General features: G+C 44.8%; 1 pseudogene; it reads left to right on the forward strand.

The window, feature by feature from the left end:
* Nucleotides 1-10,319: 10,319 nt before the first annotated feature.
* LOC120036467 lies at nucleotides 10,320-26,599 on the forward strand (annotated as a pseudogene).
* The last annotated feature ends 303 nt before the right edge of the window (nucleotides 26,600-26,902 follow it).

Raw genomic sequence — 26,902 nt, forward strand, 5'->3', positions numbered from 1 at the left:
CAGGGAAGTCAGGCACAGGAGAGCAGAACTGGGTAATAACCGAAGCAGTTTAATGAGTAAAAAACCAACGGCTCCCAGAACAACAAAATATGGGTTGAAATAATCCATCGCAAACCAGTCTGAAGTGCACATACACTTTACAACAAACAATTCCACACACAGACATGGGGGGAACAGAGGGTTATTTACACGTCAAGTAATGAGGGAATGTAAACCAGGAGTGTGGGAAAACAAGACAAAACAAATGGAAAATTATAGGTGGATTGGCGATTGCTAGAAGACCGGTGACGTTGAACGCCGCCCGAACAAGGAGAGGAACCGACTTCGGCGGAAGTCGTGACAGTACCCCCCTCCCTTGACGCGGGGCTCCAGCAGCGCGCCGACACCGGCCTCGGGGACGACCAGGAAGGCGAGGTGCAGGGCGATCCGGACGGAGACGGTGGAACTCCTGCATGATTGAATTGTCCAACACATCCTCCACCAGAACCCAGCATCTCTCCTCCGGACCGTACCCCTCCCACTCCACGAGTTACTGAAGGCCCCTCGCCCGATGCCTCGAATCCAGTATGGAGCGAACGGCATACGCCGGGTCCCCCTCGATGTCCAGAGGGGGCAGAGGAACCTCCCGCACCTCAGACCCCTGGAGCGGACCAGCCACCACCGGCCTGAGGAGACACACATGGATTGAGGGGTTAATACGGTAATCGAGTGGGAGCTGTAACCTGTAACACACCTCGTTCAGTTTCCCCAGGACTTTAAACGGCCCCACAAACCGCGGACCCACCTTCCGGCAGGGCAGGCGGAGGGGCAGGTTTCGGGTCGAGAGCCAGACCGGGCACCGGGACCTCACTGCGGTGACAGTCTGCGCTGGTTTTCTGGCGCAGCACGGCGCACTGAAGGTGAACATGGGAGGCGTCCCATGTCACCTCCGCGCGCCGGAACCAGTCGTCCACCGCAGGAGCCTCGGTCTGACTCTGATGCCAAGGAGCCAGAACCGGCTGATACCCCAGTACGCACTGGAAGGGGGAGAGGTTAGTGGAAGAGTGGCGAAGCGAGTTCTGGGCCATCTCTGCCCAGGGCACGAACGCCGCCCACTCCCCCGGCCGGTCCTGGCAACAAGACCGCAGAAACCTACCCAGCAGACGGAACGTACAGCAGACGGAATGTACAGACACCCAGCGGGACACTGGAGAGGAGCGGGCCCTGCCCATAACGCCTGCTCAATGTCCGCGTCCAGCTCCCATACTACCAGCGCCACCAGGCAGGAGGCCGGGAGTATGGGGGTGGGTTCCATGGGCCGCTCCTCTGTGTCATACAGCCAGGACAGTGCGTCGCCTTGACATTCTGGGAACCTGGTCTGTTCAAAAGGGTGAAAACAAAACGGGTGAAAAACATGGCCCACCTTGCCTGGCGAGGATTCAGTCTCCTCGCTGCCCGGATGTACTCCAGATTGCAGTGGTCAGTCCAGATGAGAAAAGGGTGTTTTGCCCCCTCAAGCCAATGTCTCCACGCCTTCAAAGCCTTGATGACAGCCAACAGCTCCCGGTCCCCCACGTCATAGTTTCGCTCCACCGGGCTGAGCTTCCTCGAGAAGAAGGCACAGGGGTGGAGCTTCGGTGGCGTACCCGAGCGCTGAGAGAGCACGGCTCCTATCCCAGCCTTGGTCCACCTCCACTGTGAACGCCAAAGAGGGATCCGGATGGGCCAGCACGGGATCCGAGGTAAACAGAGCCCTTAGGTGACCAAAAGCCCTGTCCACCTCAGCCGACCACTGCAGACGTACCGGGCCCCCATTCAGCAGTGAGGTAATGGGAGCCCTGACCAAAACCCCGGATAAACCTCCGGTAGTAATTGTCAAACCCTAGAAACCGCTGCACCTCCTTTACCGTGGTGGGAGTCGGCCAATTACGCACGGCTGAAATGTGGTCACTCTCCATCTCCACCCCTGAGGTGGAAATGCGGTACCCTAGGAAAGAGACAGACTGCTGGAAGAACAGGCATTTTTCAGCCTTGACGTACAGGTCATGCTCCAACAGTCGACCAAGCAGCCTGCACACCAGGGACACATGCTCCGCGCGTGCAGATGAGTATATCAGAATGTCATCGATTTACACAACTACACCTGCCCGTGCAGGTCCCTGAAAATCTTGTCTACAAAGGCTTGGAAGACTGATGGAGCATTCATCAACCCGTACGGCATGACGAGGTACTCATAATGCCCTGAGGTAGTACTGAACGCCGTCTTCCACTCGTCTCCTTCCCGGAAACGCAACAGGTTGTAAGCGCTCCTGAGATCTAGTTTGGTGAAGAAGCGCACCCCGTGCATTGACTCAGTCGTTGTGGCTATGAGAGGTAGCGGGTAACTGTACTTCACAGTGATCTGGTTTAGGGCTCGATAGGCAATACATGGGCGCAGACCGCCCTCCTTCTTCTTCACAAAAAAGCAACTTGAGGAGGCGGGTGAAGTGGAGGACCGAATGTACCCCTGATGCAGATATTCGGAGACAATGTTTTCATAGCCGCCGCCTGTGACAGGGGATACACGTGACTCCTGGGAAGTGCAGCCTCTACCAGGAGATGTATCGCACAATCCCTGCAACGATGGGGTGGTAATTGAGTTGCCTTCTTTTTGGAGAAGGCGAGAGCCAAATTAGAATATTCGGGGGGAATGCGCACGGTGGAGACCTGGTCTGGAGTTTCCACCGTAGTAGCACCAACGGAAACCCCTAGACACCTCCCCGAGCACTCTCGCGACCATCCCATGAGAGCCCTTCGTTGCCATGAAACAGTGGGGTCATGACAGGCTAACCAGGGTAGGTCTAGCACCACGGGAAACGCAGGAGAGTCAATGAGGAAGAGACTGAGCGGAAACGGTGGCCTCCCTAATCAACCCTGACCATATTGGTCGACTAAGGCGTGAACTGGAAAGGGCATAGCCACTGGAACAATGGGGATCCCTAAACTATGGGCAAATGATCTGTCTATAAAATTCCCAGCCGCGCCTGAATCGATGAGCGCTTTATGCTGGGAATGCGGGGAAAATTAATCCACCTCTTATTACCATCATTATGATGCCATGGCTCTAGACACTATACATTTAGACAGAAACGCAGTATAACCAGGCGTTGCGTCACCTTGAAATTGACATTTTTATTCAGAGAATTGCAGGGGAAGAGTACAATACAGTACAGGTCAACTAATAGGCAAGAACATAGTCGAGTGCAACAGAGTTATATTAATATTCTTCTTCTATCCATTTCTGGTCCACAAACTTTGAGCTTTAAGTCAAAAAAATAAATAATACAGTGTGTTCACTAAACAGCGCATTGTCGCACCCAAAGCAGTTTCACCGTGATGATAAAGACACATAACTATTCACTGAAAATAAAAGAAAGAAAACAAATAATTTGCAACATAGGCTATTTGCCATTTTATTTTGTTAATATATAGGCTATTTAATATTAACGAAATAAAATGCGAAACATACATACACATTTAATAAAAAATAAAATGCATTGTATGCCTACTCACCAAAGACTGATTATTTGAACACAAAATCCTTCCTCCTTTCTTTCCTCAAGAAGAATTCAATGACTCTGTTGTACAGTCTATCTGTGCGTTTTAGTTCCACCAATAAGTCCTTTTCTATCGACATGGAGGCTAATGCTGAAAGCCGAGTCTGTCCAGTAGCATTTCTGGAATACTTTTTGATTCGCTTTAAGGCCGAGAATGACCGCTCGACAGAAGCCGTGGACACAGGGATAGTCACTGTCACACATGCCAATGTGTAAAGTTGCCCCATGTCCTCATTCAGATTTTTCTGCTTAAGGAAATCAAGGAGATCAGAGGGACTTTTCCCTTCAAAATCAGTCATAGCATACATTACAGTCAGTTCTGTTTTTAGCTTGGATAGGTCGAACAGTGTTCCGTGACTCTCTGTTAAGCTGGAGAGGCTGTTTGCGGGAATTTTTTTCCGGTAGGTCTGAAAGTGCTGGGGGTCCAGGAGGGAGAGAAACATTAATTTTTCGTGGTCTTGAAACCTGTTTCGTATCTGGCAAAGAATGTTGTCCAGAATATTGCTGTGGAGTTGTTGGTAGTATGTGCGAGGGTCTCCTTGTGCTGGGCCTCTGCGTGCGCTGGGTGAACTTGAGATGCGAGCTGTGTCATCGTAGATTTGACTGAACCTGCGCCTCTCTCGCTCAATTGTGTCACTAAACTCGTTCACCCTTGTCAGGCAGAATTGTACATCCAAAGTTTGTTTCTGTAGAATTCCAAAAAGCACATCCGAATAATTAAAAATCCCATTGAATGTTTGCAAGCAAAAAACAAAACTCAAAATCATCCAAACGCTGCATTAAATCCATCAGCCATAAGCACAGTATCCCCGTCATGGTCATCATGATGTTCCAGTAAGTGGTTAAACAGCTCCTTTAGGGCAACTCTCTTTTCAAAGACTGCATTGACCAATCTAGATGTATATTGCCACCTCGTTGGTGCAACCTTAGGAAGACGACACTTGCAGATGTCATCCAGCAGTTGCGTGCGCTTAGGGGATCGTGAGAAAAATGCTGCAAGGCCATTGAGGTTGGCAAAGAAGACCTTGCATTCTTTAAGCTTTTAGGCTCCTTGAGTCAGTACTAACTTTAGTCGATGTGCATAGCAGTGAATGAATAAGGCCATCGGTGCCCTCTCCTTAACTTTAGCCTGCACCCCATTGAGTCCAGATGCCATGACTGCTGCGCCATCAAAACACTGTGCCACAACTTTATCCAGACTACATTCATTTTCCTCCAAGAAACGGAAAATAAGAGCGGCAATGTCATCAGCTCGCTTGCCGCTTGTCACATCTTCAAATCGGATAAATCGCTCCTTGACTCCTGTGTCCGTCACATAACGCAGGACGAGTGAGAGCTGTGCTGCATTTCCCACATCTGTTGTCTCGTCCACCATAACAGCAACAAAGGGAGCTTTTTTAATCTCCATTTTGATCTCTTCTCCCATCACTTCAGCAATAGCATAAATTAGGTAATTTTGTATTTTGCCTGACGTCCCAATGAACACTTTGTTAGTGGACAGGTGGTATTGTAAATCTGTGTTGCTTTCAGAAAGAAAAGAAAGAAGCTCCACGTAGTTCCCTTTGTTTGTGGAGTCAGCACTTTCATCGTGTCCCCTAAATGAAAGTTCCTGTTTACCCAAAAACATGACACAATCAATGAGTCTTTTCAATATTTCCCTATTTTTCTTCACCTTTTCATTGTGCAGCTCCGTTGCCCTGCGCGCTTGTTCGTTGAGCTGTAGATCCACTCGGGTGTCCCCAAAAGTTTTCAAAAGCACCATTGCTTGTAAGGGAGCCTGTGAGCCATTGATAGCGCTCGTAGTTGGAACTTTGAAAGTGGCGAACGAACCCCTTTTGTTGGAACTTTGAAATTTTGAAATTTTGAAAAAATATATATATATATTTTCCCACAAATATGTATTAAATTATTCCCCAGAGTAAGAGTTATACCGCCTGTGACAGGCTTTGTAGCGTCGGCGTCGGGCGACCTCTCCTTACAATGTCTAACTTTTCTCTTAATTCGTTTATCAAATTCAGTTTCCTAGTTCTGAGGTTCTGCATAGACCTGCCCATAGGACCTGCCTCTCAATATTGGTAATCCAATCAAAAGACGTGCACGCACTACGCCTGCTAGCTGGCTCCTGTGTAACACTGGAGCCAGCCAGCAGGCGTACAATAGCCAACTCTAAAGCTGATTGGTTGACACTAAATTTTCATTTCCATTCACTTTAAGCTACAAGCGCCCGCACTGTTGATTCTGAAGGCCTAAGGGCAGATTTTAGACCCCTGGCAACACATGATGGCTGAATATGATTGGATAAAAGATCTAACATAAAGACCAGCCCTCCAAATCTCAACCTGGGGCTGGAAGCAGTGCAACCATGAGGAAAGCTATGAAACGAAGAGTATAACTCTTACTCTGGGGAATAATTTAATACATATTTGTGGGACAGCAGAGAAGGCCTTGCTGGCCCTGACGGCCCACCACTGCGTTTTTGCAGGGAGGTGTTGTAAGGGGCTTAATACAGTTGTATTCCAGCCACTAGGGGGTACTCTGGTGAAGCCCATGGGAAATAAATAAATATAGTTTAAGTGAATTGGGAAGAGTACGAATGAAAAACTAAAGAAAGACTGTAAACTGGCTGTTACCTGTGCTATCATGATTCAAAGTGAGGTAAACCGTAGTTTTCGCGTTGTAGTTTATATGATAAGCTCATTGGAAGGGTAACATACACAGGATGTTACCCTTCCAATGGGTAAATGGGCATGAACAGGTGACACAGAAAATAAAATATTGACAATTAGAAATTCAAAATGCATCTAAATATATTTCGTTCTGTCTATGGAATACATTAAAAAAAATTGTATGTATAAAATAAACTTGTCTGTACAGTAAGTAAATGAATCCTACAGACGAATAACCAAATATGTGACAATTTTTCCATTTTAAGATAATCAGTTATTTTTATATTATTAATTGTGTGTACCACATTAGGTGTTTTATGGTTGACAAATAATTCACCATACCCATATCTTATCACCCATATCACCATACCCATATCTTGTTTTCTTTACTTTCATTGAGCGAGCTGACCAAGGGGGTCGAAAATGTAGATATTGCCAGATGTTCACTGTGTGAGGACCAGGCCGTGGAAGCTTTATTGCTGGCAAAGTGTCCCTAACCAGAGGTAATTAAACTGTTCTGTGTTCTTTTTCTCCATCTCTGCCTGTCTTGTTGTACATGGAATCTGTCTCACATGCATGAATTTAAAAAAAAACTTAAGATGTCAGCTGCTAATTTTCAGATTTACAGCCATTTTCACTGGACTATCTGTTGCTGCTAAGTCATGGGTTAGCCTTGCAATAACCAAGTGGTGAGACACCTATTGGCATTATCTTCTATTGTTTGTCCTCATGGGTCTGTTTTTCAGATTAAAGTACTCTGTAGCCACTCACGTCATCCCTCTCCCCCTAAATCCTCTAGGTTATATCAGCTGTTTTGTTGAACCTCTCCCGCATCTAAACTGGCTGACAGAGGGCACAGCCTGATCATAGGTGAGATGTCACTTGGTTGAGTCAACAGGAAGTATTATTAAAGAGATGCTTTACATTGAAACCCCAGAGTTAATGATCCAAGGTCAGTTTTGCATTTCACCTCCTGATTTAAGATGACTGACCGTGTTAGACAAAAAAAAACAAGGCTTAATCATGCTCTCTCGTCTGCAGGTATGTTTTGATGTGAGAGAAATCCAGTCCCGACAGCGCAATTGTGATGAACTGAGAGAATATTAGGGTAGCACTGTCATTCATGAATCATATGCTATCTGCCGCTGTTCTTACCTCTCTACCCACCTCATCTTCTAATGCAATTGAAGTACAGATTTGCCTACCATTTTTTTTTTTAAACTAGGCAAGTCAGATAAGAATGACGGCCTAAGAACTGCCTTGTTCAGGGGCAGAAGGACATATTTTTACCTTGTCGGCTCGGGGATTCGATCTTGCAACCTTCCGGTTACTAGTCCACCTGCCCGCCCAAGATTGAACTTGTATTTATAATATTACAATTAAAATGCACTTCTTTCAATAAAGCGTTTCACATTCTCCACTGGTTGAAATACTATCCTGTGTCCGTCCTCAGATTAATGGAGTTAAATGTGCATAGGTTTTTCTCTCTATGAATTACAGATCAATCATGTTTAGTCTATTGTATAGTTACAATGTGTAATCATTGATATCCCAGGAGCAGTAAACACTGTTGAAGTGTATACTTGTAATACATGCAGACACCGCATCATTTAAATAATGGCGTTTGATATGACTGAAAAATACAGTCATACCTGAACCGCACCTTTATTTGCCAAGGAAGAGTACATGATCGGTGAATATATTCAATGTACAGGCTACAATGTGGTGGTAACTACAGTACATGTGTATATAGGACTTGCATCCTTGGCACATTAAAGTTATATTCTACTCTATGCTTCATTAATGCCATTCAGACTTGAGGTTCATAGATTGGTATGAATATTAGTTCAGAACTTTACGTTTTAGGGTCCATACCCAGATCGGCTACATAGTTATTTTTAACCCGACACAATAAGCAAGTAAATAGTAAGCTAGCTATGTTACTTCAGCTGCATTGCAAGGCAAGCTTACACATTGTGCAGTCAATGCGTTTGTCTCTACATTAACACATTCCTCTCAAATTGTACATTTGCTTGACTCGTTAAGGCGTCAACCATCTTCGTTGAGCGCCACAAGGCAAGGGTGGCTCGCGTCTTTAAATCTGCGTATTCCTCCAAAGCTCAGCTGTCCTGAGTCTGCACAACTCTGCCAGGACCTAGGATCAAGAGACACTTAAGTGTTTTTTTTTTCAATTTAAAGTTTTATTAAGTTTTCAATCAACCAACCAAACACATTCCACATTCACAGATGTGACTTAAAAAAAATAAAAAAATAAAAATAATAATAATAATACAAAATTGTTTTATATATATATATATATATATACACATACATACACATACATATACACACACACACACACACAAATAATAATTATAACAAAATTTAAATTATAGAACTTGCAGCAGCACTATCAAGGTTCTTATTAGCTATTTCCAGCCTTAGCTGAGATGACGAGCCAATAATTAGTTTTTAGATTTTACAGCACCTTACACAACACGCATCTGCTCATCTCCCTGATTCCCCCATTCACTCTGTCCAATTTGAAATATAGTTGAGTAGTGGAGACCAGAGTCTATCAAACTTGGGCTGTCTCTTGTGGAGGTCATAAGTGAGCTTTTCAAGAGGGAGAAAGTCAACAATCTGGTCAATCCACATTTTAAATGTAGGAGAAGTATTAGAGGCCCACAATAGAAGAATACATTTCTTAGCAAAGTATGTAATGGTCATGAGCAAATTTTCTCTGTCAGGATCAAGAACAAAGTCCTGCTGGGCATTAAGAAGATAGAGACACGGGGTCATATCAAACTGTACATCTAGTATTTTCTGTGCAGCAGTATGTATAGATTGCCAAAATCTGGCAATCTCTCTACAGCTCCAAAATACATGCATATAGGTTCCACTTTCAGAGGTACATCTTTTACAGTTAGGAGAAATGTCTGTTTTCATTTTATGGAGTCTCAGGGGAGTGTAATAAAATTTGTACAAAAATTTGTAATTAGATTCTTTCATTTTTACATTAGTAGAGGAGCAGTATACCCTGTCGCAAACCTCCGCCCATAGCTCATCACTGATAGTCAGACCAAGGTCCTTTTCCCATATTATTTTCAAAGGAGTAAAGGAGGATCCTCCTTTCTCAGAGAGGAGTCTATAGATATAGGATATTTTGCCTTTAATGGATTGTGCTGTGACAAGAAGGGTTTCAACTTCATTCAACTGAGTTCTAAACCTCCTCTTGGAAGTAAATGAGGAGATGACATGTCTAATTTGAAGATATTTTAAAAAATGGGATCTTGGCACATTGAATTCATTGCAGAGCTCTTGAAAGGATTTCAGTGTAGTGGTCTTCTGATGAAATAGGTCTGAAAAGGTCCTGATTCCTAGAGTATGCCAAAGATTAAAGTTGGCATCCCTCAGGGCTTTTGGCAAGTCTGGGTTGCCTACTATAGGCGAGTGAGAACATATTTGGGAGGAGATGCCCAGGTATTTCTTACAGTCCCTCCACGCTCGTAGGGTGCTGTAAATCACAAATGTTTTGGCTATGTTGCCCACTTCACTAAAGTAATTAATGAATATAGTTGAGCTTAGTGGCAATGAACCACAAGATTGGGCTTCTATCTGGATCCACGTTGACTCTTGTCTGTTTGTGATCCATGTTAGCATGTTGCGGATTTGGGCAGACCAGTAGTACAATTGAAGGGAGGGAAGGGCAAGACCACCCTTAGATTCAGGTTTCGATAGAGTGGAGAGCTTGATCCTCGGTTTTTTATTGCCCCATATAAATTTGGTGATGCTTTGGTTAATTGTTTTGAAAAAGGAAGCTGGGAGATAGCATGGAGGGAATAATGGCCTTTCTTCTCTAGGTGTCTGTCAGAAGGACTCTTCCAGACATCCAAACGGTCCCTGAACAGGCCACTGGAGGCCCGAAAGCAAGGAGCGGCAACTTCCGGAGAGGAGCTGAGGTAGCCATGTTTCTGTAATTTCACTACAGGATGGTGCTAAATTATGTGTATTTGTTGACAATTTGTTTAATTCCTGTTTCCATTTCCTGAGACAGGCTGTTGCTGCAGGATACAAAATGACAGCAGTCGTCTTTAGTCCTAACAAGAAGGTCATGAGTGTGGGTGAAGTCCAAAGAAAGGGCTATGCAATAGCCAACACTCCCACACGGCTGGTGTTAAGAAGCCCTCATAATGCAGAGGAGACATACCTCCAGAATGTAAGCTGACTTTCTCCACTTCCTCCATGAACTGGGTCATGTTCAGTAGAGCAAAAATTTGGAAACGGTGGCCCTACCTGAACTCTGCAACATATTGTTAATACGGTGTGCCCTTGAACACGGCCCTGTGTGGTTGCCCCCTGAACAGGTAGCTGGGGTTCCGATGCGGGTGCTCTCAACCTCAACCTTCTTGAGCAGAGTGGCTGGTTACTCGAGTAGATGCCACGGCTGTTTGTCCAACACCAGGTTGAGTGTGAAATAATGGACTAACTTGGCAAATTAAGATCCTATGAACCCAGTTAATGGCTCCAGACAAGACTTTGATTTGTGTTCAGTTGGGGAAATGTTTTGGGATGATCTTTTTCCAAATAATGGCAATTTGTTTTCAGTTGCAAAATGTTCTGTTATGATGTGTACTTGGTTTCTTGTTTCACTGCAGGGGCAGTGGCTTTACTCCAGAAGTGATCACCTGGTACATGCCCAAGCACATAGACCACTTTTCTCCTCTGATGCCTTCACCATGTTGGAGGTGTACATGGGAATTGACGCTAAGAGGCTGGACACTGAGGAAATGGCTGCCAGAAACTACTCGTTTTAGTACAGAGGCTATATTATTGTTGAAATTCCGGTGGGGGCGGTTGGCGGCTATTTCAAGGTCAGCGTTGGATGAGTAAAATGTTCCTGTTTAATTTCTAAATCAATCTATTTGTAGAGCCCTTTGTACTGCAGCAGTTGACAGTGCTTTGCAGTAACCCTTTGCATCTCTCATGGGTAAACGCCTAGAAACTTGTCTTGTGTAAAATGTTTGTTATTGAGCAATTGTCTGCTTAATCAGGCTAATATACAATGGATTGGGGGTGTGTATACAGCCGACAATTGGATTGCAAAATCGTGTGAATGTTGCATAAAATGACACTTAAACATACTCTACGTTTGTCTTCAGCCGCTTGAAATTTGAGACCAAATATCCACACTAAAGTATTGTTTACCTGACTTTTTAGGGAGCCGGTAGCTTTGCCCTCAACTGAATGCAAGCAACGTTCGGTTACACTCGGCTACTGTTTACATATTGTGCAAGTGTTTACTTTGCGTGGCGGTTGCTTTGGAAATGAGTTGACAACCATACCAGCTTTCTGAAGTCGGGTAAACGGTTATGTGTTCTTAAATTACGAGCGGCTGAAGGACAAACCACACAGATAACCGGTAGAGTAACATTCTGGCTGTAAGGAACATTTAGCTGTTTTTGCACTCCATTGTGTATTACAGCCTGAATGCATCACTCGTATCCCTTTACAGAGCCATATTCAGGATGACCAGTACTTTGTCACTTACACCATTGAGCCATGCTTGAGTTGCTGTGGATCGAGAGGTCGCACACGAGGACCACGCTACAAAGTCCTCTTCCCTATCACAACACCTCGATGGCCAGGCCTCCACAAGTTCGCAACTGTGAGTCTGGTTTAGTTAATAGTGCCTATGGTATTTGGGATGCCTGGGTTGTTCATTAGGCACAAAACAAAGAAAATGTACTGAAACGGGGAGCAATAACAAATGTCAATTTTCGACTCAATTGTAGCGCATTTCAAAATGTTTTCCTTTGTTTGCCAATGAACAGACACGCCCTAGACACAGTTCCTGAGCAGGCAGTGTTTGTGCTTGGTTGGGGACCTTCAACCTTGATGGGGAGCTGCTGAACATCACCTTTCCACCATGGTGCTAACTGTTGCAGAGTGCAACGCCAGAGGCTTCAAAGTTCAGGAGCAGAGATCCCTGGACAACACCTTGAAGAGCTTCAGGATGGAGGTGCCCTTCTCAGACCCGGTGGTCTTTAAGGTGGTGTGTTTCTGTAAATGCAAAGCCACACGCAGAGTGATTTGTACATGCCCTAATAAGTGGGCCACCAACAAAATATAAATAATGGCACAAGTGTACGTTGTATCCCTCATTTACTCAAGTGTTTCCATTATTTTGGCAGTTGTATGCATTCACTTGCCAATAGTGCTTGATTTAGAGGAATGAGGGCAACATTACTTCAAGTATATAGTTTGTTTTAATAGTCCCATATGTACTTGCACTTGATATTGAATAGAGTTCTGTTACAACAATAATGCTATCAATGACCAATGCTTTAACTTCACTACAGAGAAGGGCGGAACAAGGTGTCACAACCTTCACTCTTCAGCTGATCTACGGCCTGTCGTCTTTCCAGAGTACGCTCCTTTCTCTCACTCTGCATTGTGGACGCTGTACTGCTGGACATTGGTATGTCTCTGGACTACGCCAAACTACTGTTGAATGGCTTCCTCTCGTTATGATTGCAGTGAAAGCCCAACTAGCCATACTGTAGGTTTTTCCTATGCGGTCTCTCTACAAAGATAATGTTAAGCTTTAGAGTATTTGGACCCAGTGTCCGTTCGTGGTTTGCAGGATCGTGTTTATTCTGAAAACAAGGTTTTCTCCTTGGACAAGTTCAAGTAGTACCTTCCTGTTTTTTTGTGCTTAATGAACAAAACCCTGTTTGTCCTTGTAGTGCCACCCTCAGTCACTGGCAACTGTGATCAGGAGAACTTTCACATCACTGTGGACTACAGGAACCAAGATCCCTTTTTCGGTCTTGGTTGGCAAGCGGCTGCTTAACCATGAGCTTGCGCAACAGTATTTGACAGAGGGCGACGCAGACTTCACCATCACGTTGCCCTTCTCTTCGCCGGACGCAGTGTTTGAGGTACGATGCTCTCCCAAAAACAGTTAACCTAAATTGCAGAGCTAGCCTCGCTTTCCTTACCCTGTATACATGCATACAATATTTGACTAATGAACTCTCCATTGGTTCCCAGTCGGTTCACTCGTCCTCTGTCAGGAGCAGACTGGATGTGGCTCTGTTGAATCCTTACAACAACATGACCATCAAATACTTTTCCCTGGCTGCAGCTTCCTCAAAACGCTGACTGGTTGTTCTCAAACAATTACTTCCGTAAATAGTCGTTGACATGGTTACTGTAGTAACCTGGTATATTTGTTTACCAATAGATGGCAGTATTGACTCAAGACGGGTTTGCTTCCCGCTATCCGTAGCTATTTCCTATGTCTGCCTATTTAACTATGATTAAGAAAGCTTCAGGTAGTTTAAGCCAGGTGCATAAGATGATGTTAAAATTAAATACTAAACCGTACGTAAGTCTCATGAGTCGTAATTATAAGAAGCCTTTAAGGATACTACAGTTACCAAACCTGGGTTCCTTGCAAATACTGTGAGTCTAATAATAGTGCCAGATGGGCATGGTTTGCACTTTGGTGCTATGCCATTGGTTCTACTGTGCTCAATTAAGTGTAACAAATACAGAACCTGTCTTTTGCTCCCCCCCCCCCAAGAGTGTTTCTCTAACGGAACATGACTGCGCTGGCGGTCAAGGTGGAGTCTGCTCCCAGTCTGAACCCCGGTCAGCTGACCCTGAGCGACCCCGCCTGTGGTCCCACCTACAGCGACGATCGCTTCGCTACTTCCACTTCACTGTCAATCCTGTGGCACCACCAGGAAGGTAAAATGACTATTACCCTGAGGTGATGGGTACTGTGTATTTACGGACTGTTTGCTTCTGCGGGCTGTAATAAGTCAATTCCCCTCTACTACATAGTTTATCAACAATGTCATGCTGTATGAGAACGAAATCTCCTTGCCAGATGAACTTGAGGTGAAGCTGAATGCCACGATGTCTTCAGAGGAATATCAGTAAGTGCATTACGCATCAATTGTAGCTATTAGTTTTTTTTAATTCTTCACCAAGCTCAATACTTTGTATACAGGGAAAATGTGCCTCTACTACCAGTGTGTCCCACTCCACTGCTTGAAGTTTCCCCTATTGAATTTGCCTACATCCCTCTTTTTAGGTTAAAGGTTTCCTGCTACTATGTGGTCAACATCACTCGCACATTGGTCTTCCTCACCAGGCCGCGTGACAACGAGCCTTTTGCCGAGACTGGGACGGGTCGACTAATGGTCAGAATGAGACTCGCTCAGGGTAAGCGTGCACAAATTCAGAATTAGAATTAGAATTCTAAATTCTAATCACTCCTGATGATCTGGAATATAGGATCTTGGAAGGTGTCCTTTACAAAACCATTCCCAAAAATGTAAGCCATATGATATATTACTCTTGCGTTCTGAGATCTACAGGTGTGGCTACGGAGTAACGGTGAGGAGCTGATTTGGGATTTTGTCAAAGCCTCTGGTGGGGGGGGGGGTTGTTTGCTATAAATGGCTTGTGTTCATCGGGCACAACAGGATATGATAAACGAGTGTTTCTTAATGGACAAGTTGAGATGTACCTCGCTGTTTTGTGCCCGCTGAACACTCGTTCTGTGTTCCAGAACGCCTCGTTAAACACGTTCCACCAGGAGGAGGACTATCCAGTGGTGAGGTACCTGAGACAGCCTCTGCACTTTGAGGTGGAGCTGACCAAGTCCTCTGACCCCAAGGTAGCGCTGGTGCTTGACCACTGCTGGGCCACCCCCAACGAGGACCGTGACTCCCGACCCCGGTGGAATCTCATCATTAATGGGTAACTTGTTGTTTTTGGGCCTAAACAAGTGTTATCCACAGGTGTGGTCCTGAGTATTTAGCAACCTATCATGCTTGGCAGGCCATTTACTTTGGCTACCGTGGCTATGCCCCATCCATAGGTCATGAGTGGTCACAATGGTTTGAGCTTAAAAACGATGTGAGCAGTATGCGGTCTGACCAGATCTCCACCCAAATGAACACTTATGGGAGATTCTGGCGCGTAGCATCACATGTTTGTTATCACTGCAGTGTAGCATTGAAACAGAACGTATGACGCAAACAAACGACTCTAAACCGCGTTGTCTGAAAAGCATCTAAACGATGTTTTGTACTGATGAGAAATAAAGGTCTTCACAACTTTATTCCACCTTTGCTTGTAAAATATATAAATGCTATCATCTAGTCTAAATAACAGCTAGACTTGTTTTACAATGTGCTCACCAGTGATGTGGTACAAGGGAGCCATGTAAATCTAGTTTGGAAAATATGGCAGCCATGTTTGTCAAGCAAGAACTCCCTAATCCCATTCACTGCGCCCATTGCCTGAGATCTTAACTTAGTTTGGCCACTTCATGTGACAAATCTTTGTACTTGTTACGGCGTACACGTGACAAGTAGTTTACAATTACAAATCAAAAAGCCAATTGTTGTCACTCCCCAAATGCAAGCTAGCTTAACCGTAGCACGAAAGCTAAACAGAGTTGTAAGATATAGATCAATCCATTAGAGATACTCTTAATGATCGGCTATGACAAGCCAACTGACATTTACTCTGAGGTGCTGCACCCTCGACAACTACTGTTATTATTATTTGACCATGCTGGTCATTTATTAACATCTTGGCCATGTTCTGTTATAATCTCCACCCGGCACAGCCAGAAGAGGACTGGCCACCCCTCATAGCCTGGTCCTCTCTAGGTTTCTTCTTAGGTTTTTGCCTTCCTAGGGAGTTTTTCCAGCCACTGTGCTTCTACACCTGCATTGCTTGCTGTTTTGGGTTTTAGGCTGGGTTTCTGTACAGGACTTTGAGATATCAGCTGATACATTGATTTGATTAAGTCCTTGGGGTAAGGTATTGTGGAGAGGATGATGCGGGAAATGTTACTTAGATGGGGGATTTATCAACAGTTTTTCTAAGCTAAATACCCCTGGAAAGGGGGTCTGATCTGGCAACCTGTGATGCTGTTTTCAAATCAACTAACGGCTTGGAAGTCTTTGTCTTGAATGCACTGAAGTCTATGGGGGTACTCCGAGATCCCAGGTGTCTTAAACACCTTACGTCAGTCGAGTCTGACAGACTCTTACGTGATAACCCAACTGCATTGTATGGCGTTAGCTCATATTCAGTACCACCTTCAATAGTGTTTTACACACGTGTCCATTACAATCTAGGCAAGAATCAGAATGCCTGAATAAAATGCTAAGTACATTATACTTACGGTATGCTACAGTAGAAACGATAACACGTTACACAGAAAATAAGGCACTTTAAAGGAATGTCCACAGTTATTTGTAAGGCAGGCAATAAATGTGCCAGGGTGTGCAAATGTCTGTATGCTTGAAGGAAAGGTTGTCCGGCTCATTCAAATGAAATTGTCTGCAACAGTGAAATGGGCTACTTTTGTGAATGAATGAGGCAAACTTAGAAGTTGAAACGGCCTATAGAAATTAGCAGGTAGTGTGCCTTGGTTTGAGGTCAGCGTGGGTTAACTGTCCACATTTTGGAACAGTGAGTGCATTCTGACATCCCGCGCATAAAATAAACTCCCACTGGGGCGACTGTTGAAGATATTTGGAAGTCGCGTGTGGAAAGGTTAAGACACTATGTTGGCGTTACTACACCTTTTTACTCAATGTTATCCTTTTGGTTTGCTACAGTTCAGTGTTGTGCCGAACTGATGGTCAGTCGAATAGAAATCGAGAGCGGCTGGCAAGCTTAGCTTGCCTTTCCGATTGGTTTCATACAACTGCTCTTAACCGCGACTGAATACTTGTTGATTTCAGGCACAAGTGACCTCTTGTGTTTAAAACAGTTATGCGCTTAACATAATGGATGGTTCACATGCCTGTGCAGCATGGAAGTTGATGTTTGAAACTGAATAGGATCAGTTGACAGGATCCTAGAAGTTGATACTTTCAATGGAATTTCCTGTCCTAATTGGGAGTTGCTAAACATGAACAAATACCACAGACAAGTGTAGCAGCATCTTGCTAGCTAATGTTCATATTTAAAAAAATGTTACGACACAGCTGGGTTTGTCATAAGCATTGATTTGGTGAGCACTTTGCCACAGATGGACACCGCTGCCTGATGTTTAACTTTGCCATCTTATCTCAAGAATTTAAATTGGTAACCTATTGAAAGATCCTTATTTTTCCTACATTGTAATGGACACTACAACCTTTGGTAGATGGGCTACAATGACTTTGCCCGTGATTATGCACGCTGCAAATGACACTTTATTTTGCGGGTGCCTTTTCAGTATCTGGATACATGTTACACCAAGCAGTGTAGTGAAGCAACTTTATGGTCAAAACCATTTTTGGGGGATCGGGTTTACCAAATGCTATCAAATCAAGCAATTTTAAAATTTGGCACCACTTATTTTAATTTGCTCCGGCGGCCATGTGGACACAAGGCTCATCTGTCACGGGAGTAACTTTGCAGCTGTTATTAAATCAGATGTATCCTGGTGGGGGTGGTAGCAGTTTAAAAAACAAGCTGAAAATGTTTTTTGTATATCATAGGAAAAGACACACATTCACAGGCTGTGCACGAAATGGGCAGTTCAGATTTGTCACTTCAGCTGCAACTATATCATACTTGGCTTAAATCGTTGTGCAAATCCTGAGAAAGCTCTGGTCGTCTGTCAGCTCAAGTGGATTTGTACTGGTGTGGGCTTTGTCTCTTAATGTAACGTCTTCAGATTTCACAAATCCCTTTTTGCTAATATCTGTCAGTTAAACAGTAAATGATAAACCTCCCAAGATGCAATTTTAAAAAAGTAGGCCTAAACTGTCAATGCGTAGGCCTTTATGCACTCTGGCCGCCGAGGACGGTTCTGACACGCTCTCTGATGTCACTGTGGCATGGCTACTTACTATGCACATTTTCTAGGGGAGTTTCTCTAACACGTTCAAAAGTGAATACTGGAACATATTTCTAACATAGACTGGTCAGAGATAGAAAATGAATGTCATAATGCTTTTAAAAAGGAAATACTGGAACTATAAAGTGCTCACACTACAGGTAAGAAGTCTCAAGCCTTTACATTGTATATGAAATATGTTGGGGGGGGTTTCAAGACCGAGGTATAAGAGTTTTGGTGGGGAAAGCCTGTTAACAAAGACATTCCTTTAGTTCATACTGGAGGGGGAGAAGGAACCCACTTCTCCTGTCATTTACAACATGGTGTAAATTGATCTGATCCTCACAGGACAGTCATGACACCACCATAAGACTCACACAAGGCGGTTGGGGTTTACAGTGTTTCTTGTTCCTAACTTAGTCCCTCTCTCTACACTGGCAGTTGTGAGAACGGAGGATCCGTACCGTGTGTCTTCCACCCGGTGGTAGCTGACGCCAGGGTCCACTTCCCCCTCACGTCAAACGCTTTGAGGTCTATATGTTTTCCTTCGTCGAGAATGCGGTTGAGCGCAGTGGCCAGGTAACAAAGTTCACCCAACAATCTTTATTGGTTAATTTTGTGTGAGTGGCAATCATCCCTTTTTTAAATTGATCTGACACCATCAAATCTTTGATTCCTAGGTCTTTGTCCATTGTGATGTGGTCATTTGTGATGCCAGTAGTCCCTCTGGCAGCCCCTGTAGTGGACAATGTGTGAATCAGGACAACTCGAAAAGAGGTAGGTCTGTTTTATGCTTTTCAGACCCTGTCAGACCATAACTGAACTAATAGGTTCTCTCTCTCAACAGGTCAACGACATGTCAAAGACCTCTGAGGAGCCTCATTTCTATGTTTCTTCTGGATACATTCTTTGGGTGTAATGTCTTGTTCTAACATGTCAAATAAAGTGTTCTATATAACAATTACGTTTGCTTTACTTGCGTAGCAACAATCCTAACCGTTGGAGCTACCTTAATTGTATCTGATTTGCGCATATACTTTAGTGGATGTAGTAGGCTTGTCATCTGACGTGTGTCAATCAACCCTTTTGTAAGCATGGACCTCTGAACCATCCACCGGAGATAAGTGTTGCGCACCAATTTCCGTCTAGGATGAACAATGGGTGTCAAAACAAAAGCTTTCCAATGTCCAGTAGGAAGAACTGACTCAATGTTATAGCAGATGGTGGTTTGTGAGGCCAGCAGGGCTGTGGTTGGATGCAGGCCCCAGGGAGCGCAACAGTGTTGGGAATTTTCAACAAATTACAACTTTCCTTGATACCTCTCACTAGCTTGGTTTCCATCCAAATATGGACATTACTTTAATGATATGCATGTCAATCTCAAATGGGAAGAGCTTGACTTCATCACTATTGTTTTTAAGAAGTGTTGACAAGCTGAATGTACACTGCTCAAAAAAATAAGGGAACACTTAAAAAAGACAATGTAACTCCAAGTCAATCACACTTCTGTGAAATCAAACTGTCCACTATGGAAGCAAACACTGACAATAAATTTCACATGCTGTGTGCAAATGGAATAGACAAAAGGTGGAAATTATAGGCAATTAGCAAGACACCCCCAATAAAGGAGTGATTCTGCAGGTGGTGACCACAGAACTTCTCAGTTCTATGCTTCCTGGCTGATGTTTTGGTCACTTTTGAATGCTGGCGGTGCTCTCACTCTAGTGGTAGCATGAGACGGAGTTACAACCCACACAAGTGGCTCAGGTAGTGCAGTTCATCCAGGATGGCACATCAATGCGAGCTGTGGCAAAAAGGTTTGCTGTGTCTGTCAGCGTAGTGTCCAGAGCATGGAGGCGCTACCAGGAGACAGGCCAGTACATCAGGAGACGTGGAGGAGGCCGTAGGAGGGCATCAACCCAGCAGCAGGACCGCTACCTCCGCCTTTGTGCAAGGAGGTGCACTGCCAGCGCCCTGCAAAATGACCTCCAGCAGGCCACAAATGTGCATGTTTCTGCTCAAACGGTCAGAAACAGCCCAACACCGTGCAGGACGTTTGGCATTTGCCAGAGAACACCAAGATTGGCAAATTCGCCACTGGCGCCCTGTGCTCTTCACAGATGAAAGCAGGTTCACACTGAGCACGTGACAGAGTCTGGAGACGCCGTGGAGAACGTTTCTGCCTGCGCAACATCCTCCAGCATGACCGGTTTGGCGATGGGTCAGTCATGGTGTGGGGTGGCATTTCTTTGTGGGGCCGCACAGCCCTCCATGTGCTCGCCAGAGGTAGCCTGACTGCCAATAGGTACCGAGATGAGATCCTCAGACCCCTTGTGAGACCATATGCTGACACATGCACATTTGTGGCCTGCTGGAGGTCATTTTGCAGGGCTCTGGCAGTGCTCCACCTGCTCCTCCTTGCACAAAGGCGGAGGTAGCGGTCCTGCTGCTAGGTTGTTGCCCTCCAACGGCCTCCTCCACGTCTCCTGATGTACTGGCCTGTCTCCTGGTAGCGCCTCCATGCTCTGGAACTACGCTGACGAAACAGCAAACCTTTTTGCCACAGCTCGCATTGATGTGCCATCCTGGATGAACTGCACTACCTGAGCCACTTGTGTGGGTTGTAGACTCGTCTCATGCTACCACTAGAGTGAGAGCACCGCCAGCATTCAAAAGTGACCAAAACATCAGCCAGGAAGCATAGGAACTGAGAAGTGTCTGTGGTCACCACCTGCAGAACCATTCCTTTTTTGGGGGTGTCTTGCTAATTGCCTATAATTTCCACCTTTTGTCTATTCCATTTGCACAACAGCATGTGAAATTTATTGTCAATCAGTGTTGCTTCCTAAGTGGACAGTTTGATTTCACAGAAGTGTGATTCACTTGGAGTTACATTGTGTTGTTTAAGTGTTCCCTTTATTTTTTTGAGCAGTGTATTTAAAACTAATAGCGCACAGCTCGGACACCCATGCATACCCCACAAGACATGCCACCAGAGTTCTCTTCACAATCGCCAAGTCCGGACTACGGAAGGTACAGAGCCATGAATACGTTGCAATCTATTCCGCATCAGGATCAGATTTAACCTTTCTAGCCCAGGGGTTCCGCTAGCGGAACACCCACAACATTCCGCTGAAAAGGCAGCGTGCGAAATTCAAAAATATTTTTTAGAAATATGTAACTTTCACACATTAACAAGTCCAATACAGCAAATGAAAAACATCTTGTTAATCTACACAGTGTCTGATTTTTAAAATGTTTTACAGCAAACACAACATATTTGTTAGATCACCACCAAATCCAAGAAACACACAGCCATTTTTCCCAGCCAAAGATGGTCACAGAAGCAGAAATAGAGATCAAATTAATCACTAATCAGATGACACTCATAGGACATGTTACACAATACATTTATGTTTTGTTCGATTAATGTGCGTATTTATATCCACAAATCTCGGTTTACATTGGCGCCATGTTCAGAAATGCCTCCAAAATATCCGGAGTAATTACAGAGCCACGTCAAATAACAAACTCATCAACTTTGATTAAAGATACATGTTTTACATTTAATTAAAGATACACTTGTTCTTAATGCAACCGCTGTGTCAGATAAAAAAATAATAATAACTTTACGGAAAAAGCATACCATGCAATAATCTGAGACTGCGCTCAGAAATACACAACATTTCTCTGCCCTGGAGTCAACAGCAATACGAAATTACATCATAAATATTCCCTTACCTTTGATCTTTCATCAGAATGCAGTGCCAGGAATCCTAGTTCCACAATAAATCGTTTTGTTCGATAATGTCCAATTAGCTACTTTTGCTAGCACGTTTAGTACACATGTCCAAACGCTGGCGCCGGTCCAGGGGACTCGGACGAAAACTTAATTAAGTTATATTCCAGGTCAAATTAAGTAGAGAATAATCTTCAGGATGTTATCATATACAATAACGTTCCAACCGGAGCATTTGTTTTTGTCTACGGAGATGGAACACATGGCCATATCATGACTAGCGCGCGGTGACCAGGAACTAGCATTCTGCCAGACCACTGACTCAAATAGCTGCCATCGGCCCACATCACACTAGAGGCTTCATTCCACGTTCTACTGACTGTTGACATCTAGTGGAAGGCGTAGGAAGTGCGAACAGATCCATATCCTACTGGGATGTGAATAGACGATGAGTTAAACATCAACCAGCCCCAGAATTTCCACTTCCTGTTTGGAAGTTTGCCTGCCATATGAGTTCTGTTTAACTCACAGAACTAATTCAAACAGTTTAAGAAACTTCAGTGTTTTCTATCCAATAGTAATAATAATATGCATATATTAGCATCTGGGACAGAGTAGGAGGCAGTTCACTATGGGCACGCGATTCATCCAAAGTGAAAATGCTGCACCCTATCCCTAAAAAGTTAAAGAAACACCTTAAGGAACAGCGGGGACTGTGAAGTGGTTCCTCCTTTAAAAGTTGCGAGCTTGCACGCGGGACGACTTCATTGCTCCAGACCACACAAAGGGGAGTTGGCGCACTGTGGAGGATGAATCAGAATTAGTTGGGTAATTAGTTGGTCATTTATGAACATCTTGGCCATGTTCGTTATAATCTCCACCCGGCACAGCCAGAAGAGAGGGCCACCCCTCATAGCCTGGTTCCTCTCTAGGTTTCTTCCTAGGTTTTGGCCTTTCTAGGGAGTTTTTCCTAGCCACCGTGCTTCTACACCTGCATTTCTTGCTGTTTGGGGTTTTAGGCTGGGTTTCTGTACAGCACTTTGAGATATCAGCTGATGTACCAAGAGCTATATAAATAAATTTGATTTGAACATAGATAAATAAGATGTTTTATTTACATAAAATGCTTATGTGAGATAGTTGTCATTAGAATGTGTCCCTTTGGACTATACTGTTGGCAGTTGCACTTTTCCCTTCTCAGCTAGGGCTCAGTCACTTGGGGCCCAGAGAGGGGAGGGGTCAGAATGGAACATTGTCTTCATAAGTGAAGCAAGCAATACAGGTGTAGAAGCACGGTGGCTAGGAAAAACTCCCTAGGAAGAAACCTAGAGCGGAACCAGGCTATGAGGGGTGGCCAGTCCTCTTCTGGCTGTGCCGGGTGGAGATTATAACAGAACATGGCCAAGATGTTCAAATGTTCATAAATGACCAGCATGGTCAAATAATAATAATCACAGTAGTGTCGAGGGTGCAGCAAGTCAGCACCTCAGGAGTAAATGTCAGTTGGCTTTTCATAGCCCATCATTAAGAATATCTCTACGCTCCTGCAGTCTCTAGAGAGTTGAAAACAGCAGGTCTGGGACAGGTAGCACGTCCGGTGAACAGGTCAGGGTTCCATAGCCGCAGGCAGAACAGTTAAACTGGAGCAGCAGCCAGCCAGGTGGACTGGGGACAGCAAGGAGTCATCATGCCAGGTAGTCCTGAGGCATGGTCCTAGGGCTCAGGTCCTCCGAGAAAGAGAGCATACCTAAATTCACACAGGACACCGGATAAGACAGGAGAAGTACTCCAGATATAACAAACTGACCCTAGCCCCACGACACAAATTACTGCAGCATAAATACTGGAGACTGAGACAGGAGGGGTCAGGAGACACTGTGGCCCCATCGGATGATACCCCCGGACAGGGCCAAACAGGAAGGATATAACCCCACCGACTTTGCCAAAGCACAGCCCCTACACCACTAGAGGGATATCTTCAACCACCAACTTACCATCCTGAGACAAGGCCGAGTATAGCCCACAAAGATCTCCGCCACGGCACAACCCAAGGGGGGGCGCCAACCCAGACAGGAAGATCACGTCAGTGACTCAACCCACTCAAGGACGCACCTCTCCTAGGGACGGCATGAAAGAGCACCAGTAACCAGTACTCAGCCCCTGTAATAGGGTTAGAGGCAGAGAATCCCAGTGGAGAGAGGGGAACGGCCAGGCAGAGACAGCAAGGGCGGTTCGTTGCTCCAGAGCCTTTCCGTTCACCTTCACACTCCTGGGCCAGACTACACTCAATCATATGACCCACTGAAGAGATGAGTCTTCAGTAAAGACTTAAAGGTTGAGACCGAGTCTGCGTCTCTCACATGGGTAGGCAGACCATTCCATAAAAATTGAGCTCTATAGGAGAAAGCCCTGCCTCCAGCTGTTTGCTTAGAAATTCTAGGGACAATTAGGAGGCCTGCGTCTTGTGACCGTAGCGTACGTGTAGGTATGTACAGCAGGACCAAATCGCAAAGATAGGTAGGAGCAAGCCCATGTAATGCTTTGTAGGTTAGCAGTAAAACCTTGAAATCAGCCCTTGCCTTAACAGGAAGCCAGTGTAGGGATCCTAGCACTGGAGTAATATGATCAAATATTTTGGTTCTAGTCAGGATTCTAGCAGCCATATTTAGCACTAACTGAAGTTTATTTAGTGCTTTATCCGGAAAGTAGAGCATTGCAGTAGTCTAACCTAGAAGTAACAAAAGCATATTTCTGCATCATTTTTGGACAGACAGTTTCTGATTTTTGCAATGTTACGTAGATGGAAAAAAGCTGTCCTTGAAACAGTCTTGATATGTTTGTCAAAAGAGAGATCAGGGTCCAGAGTAACGCCGAGGTCCTTCACAGTTTTATTTGAGACGACTTTACAACCATCAAGATGAATTGTCAGATTCAACAGAAGCTCTTTGTTTCTTGGGACCTAGAACAAGCATCTCTGTTTTGTCCGAGTTTAAAAGTACAACGTTTGCAGCCATCCACTTCCTTATGTCTGAAACACAGGCTTCTAGCGAGGGCAATTTTGGGGCTTCACCATGTTTCATTGAAATGTACAGCTGTGTGTCATCCGCATAGCAGTGAAAGTTAACATTATGTTTTCGAATGACATCCCCAAGAGGTAAAATATATAGTGAAAACAATAGTGGTCCCAAAACGGAACCGTGAGGAACACCGAAATGTACAGTTGATTTGTCAGAGGACAAACCATTCACAGAGACAAACTGATATCTTTTCGACAGATAGATCTAAACCAGGCCAGAACTTGTCCGTGTAGACCAATTTGGGTTTCTCAAAACTCAAAAGAACGTGGTGATCGATGGTATCAAAGGCAGCACTAAGGTCTAGGAGCACGAGGACAGATGCAGAGCCTCGGTCTGACATCATTAAAAGGTCATTTACCACCTTCACAAGTGCAGTCTCAGTGCTATGATGGGGTCTAAAACCAGACTGAAGCATTTCGTATACATTGTTTGTCTTCAGGAAGGCAGTGAGTTGCTGTGCAACAGCTTTTTCTAACATTTTTGAGAGGAATGCAAGATTGGATATAGGCTGATAGTTTTTTATATTTTCTGGGTCAAGGTTTGGCTTTTTCAAGAGAGGCTTTATTACTGCCACTTTTAGTGAGTTTGGTACGCATCCGGTGGATAGAGAGCCGTTTATTATGTTCAACATAGGAGGGCCGAGCAAAGGAAGCAGCTCTTTCAGTAGTTTAGTTGGAATAGGGTCCAGTATGCAGCTTGAAGGTTTAGAGGCCATGATTATTTTCATCATTATGTCAAGAGATATAGTACTAAAACACTTAAGTGGGGGGGATCACGTTACCCCTGAACGAGATGGCCGCATGAACTAGGAGCTCCGCACAAGTAGTTTCCAATTCCTAATCTTACCTCCACTTCAAGTTTAAACTCAATTAGCTTTGGTCAAAAAGTCATGGCGGCTTCAAAAGGCAACACTACAGGTGACATTTTTACCCGGACTCGAGTACTAGCGACGGAAAAAGCCTCCAAGAAGCAGCTAGCTTCAGAAAAAGCTAGCGCCATTAGCCAGGAGAAAGAGGACCCGTTCCCCCCCGAGGCCCAACGAATGCCAACCTCGCATCTGTCGAAGACATCTTTTCTGAGCTGAGATCCCAACGTACAGAACTCAACACTAAACTAGATGCCATTAACGCTCAGCTCAGTGCGATAGGGGGCAAGGTGACAATCCTGGAAAATGCTTTGCTTGACATAAACAAAAAGATAACCATAAACGCGGGCGCCTGGACGAGCAGAGGGGGCGAATCCTATCCACGGAAAACTTATTGACAGACGCCATGGAAACAATAGATATGCTAAAAAAAAATAGAGCAGCTGGAAGAGAAAACAGAGGACCTGGAAAACAGGGGGCGAAGGAATAATTGTGTTCTATTAAATCTGGGCGAAAAAGAAGAGAGAAACATGCCACTGATCCGCTACCTGCAAGACAAACTTCCCGAGTGGCTCCACCTGTCCACCGACAGGCCCATAGAACTCGAGAGAGCTCACCGAGCACTGAGGCCCCCACCAGCAGCCAGACAACCACCGCGCCCAATCACCATACGTTTCCTGGATTCACCGACAAGGAACGAGTCCTACAGGCGGCGAAAACCAACACCATTACAGTGGGAAACGCCAAACTCACCTTACTCCAGGACCTGTCAGCTGGAATACGCCGAAAGCGCCGAGAGTTTGACGAGGTGAAGAAATGCTCCATTGACCGAGCATCTTTAGGGATTCAAATACCCAAACGAGCTCAGGATTCTTCACCAAGGAGCCCTGCGACACTTCAAAACTCCCGAAGAGGCAAAACGTTTTGAAAGACAACCCCGGTCAATGAGAAATGGACCATTGACTAAATGCGATTACTGTTATTCCAAAGGAGGTAAGACAACATATAGCCGATATCCAAAGACCCACCGCCCTGCTAAATGTCATTATAGCCGTCCAATCTATAGTTAGTTCTTTAGCTGAGAGGGATAGGCCCCATATTATAACTAGGC

Source organism: Salvelinus namaycush, unplaced genomic scaffold (genome assembly GCF_016432855.1).
Source record: "Salvelinus namaycush isolate Seneca unplaced genomic scaffold, SaNama_1.0 Scaffold1341, whole genome shotgun sequence".
NCBI lineage: Eukaryota > Metazoa > Chordata > Actinopteri > Salmoniformes > Salmonidae > Salvelinus > Salvelinus namaycush.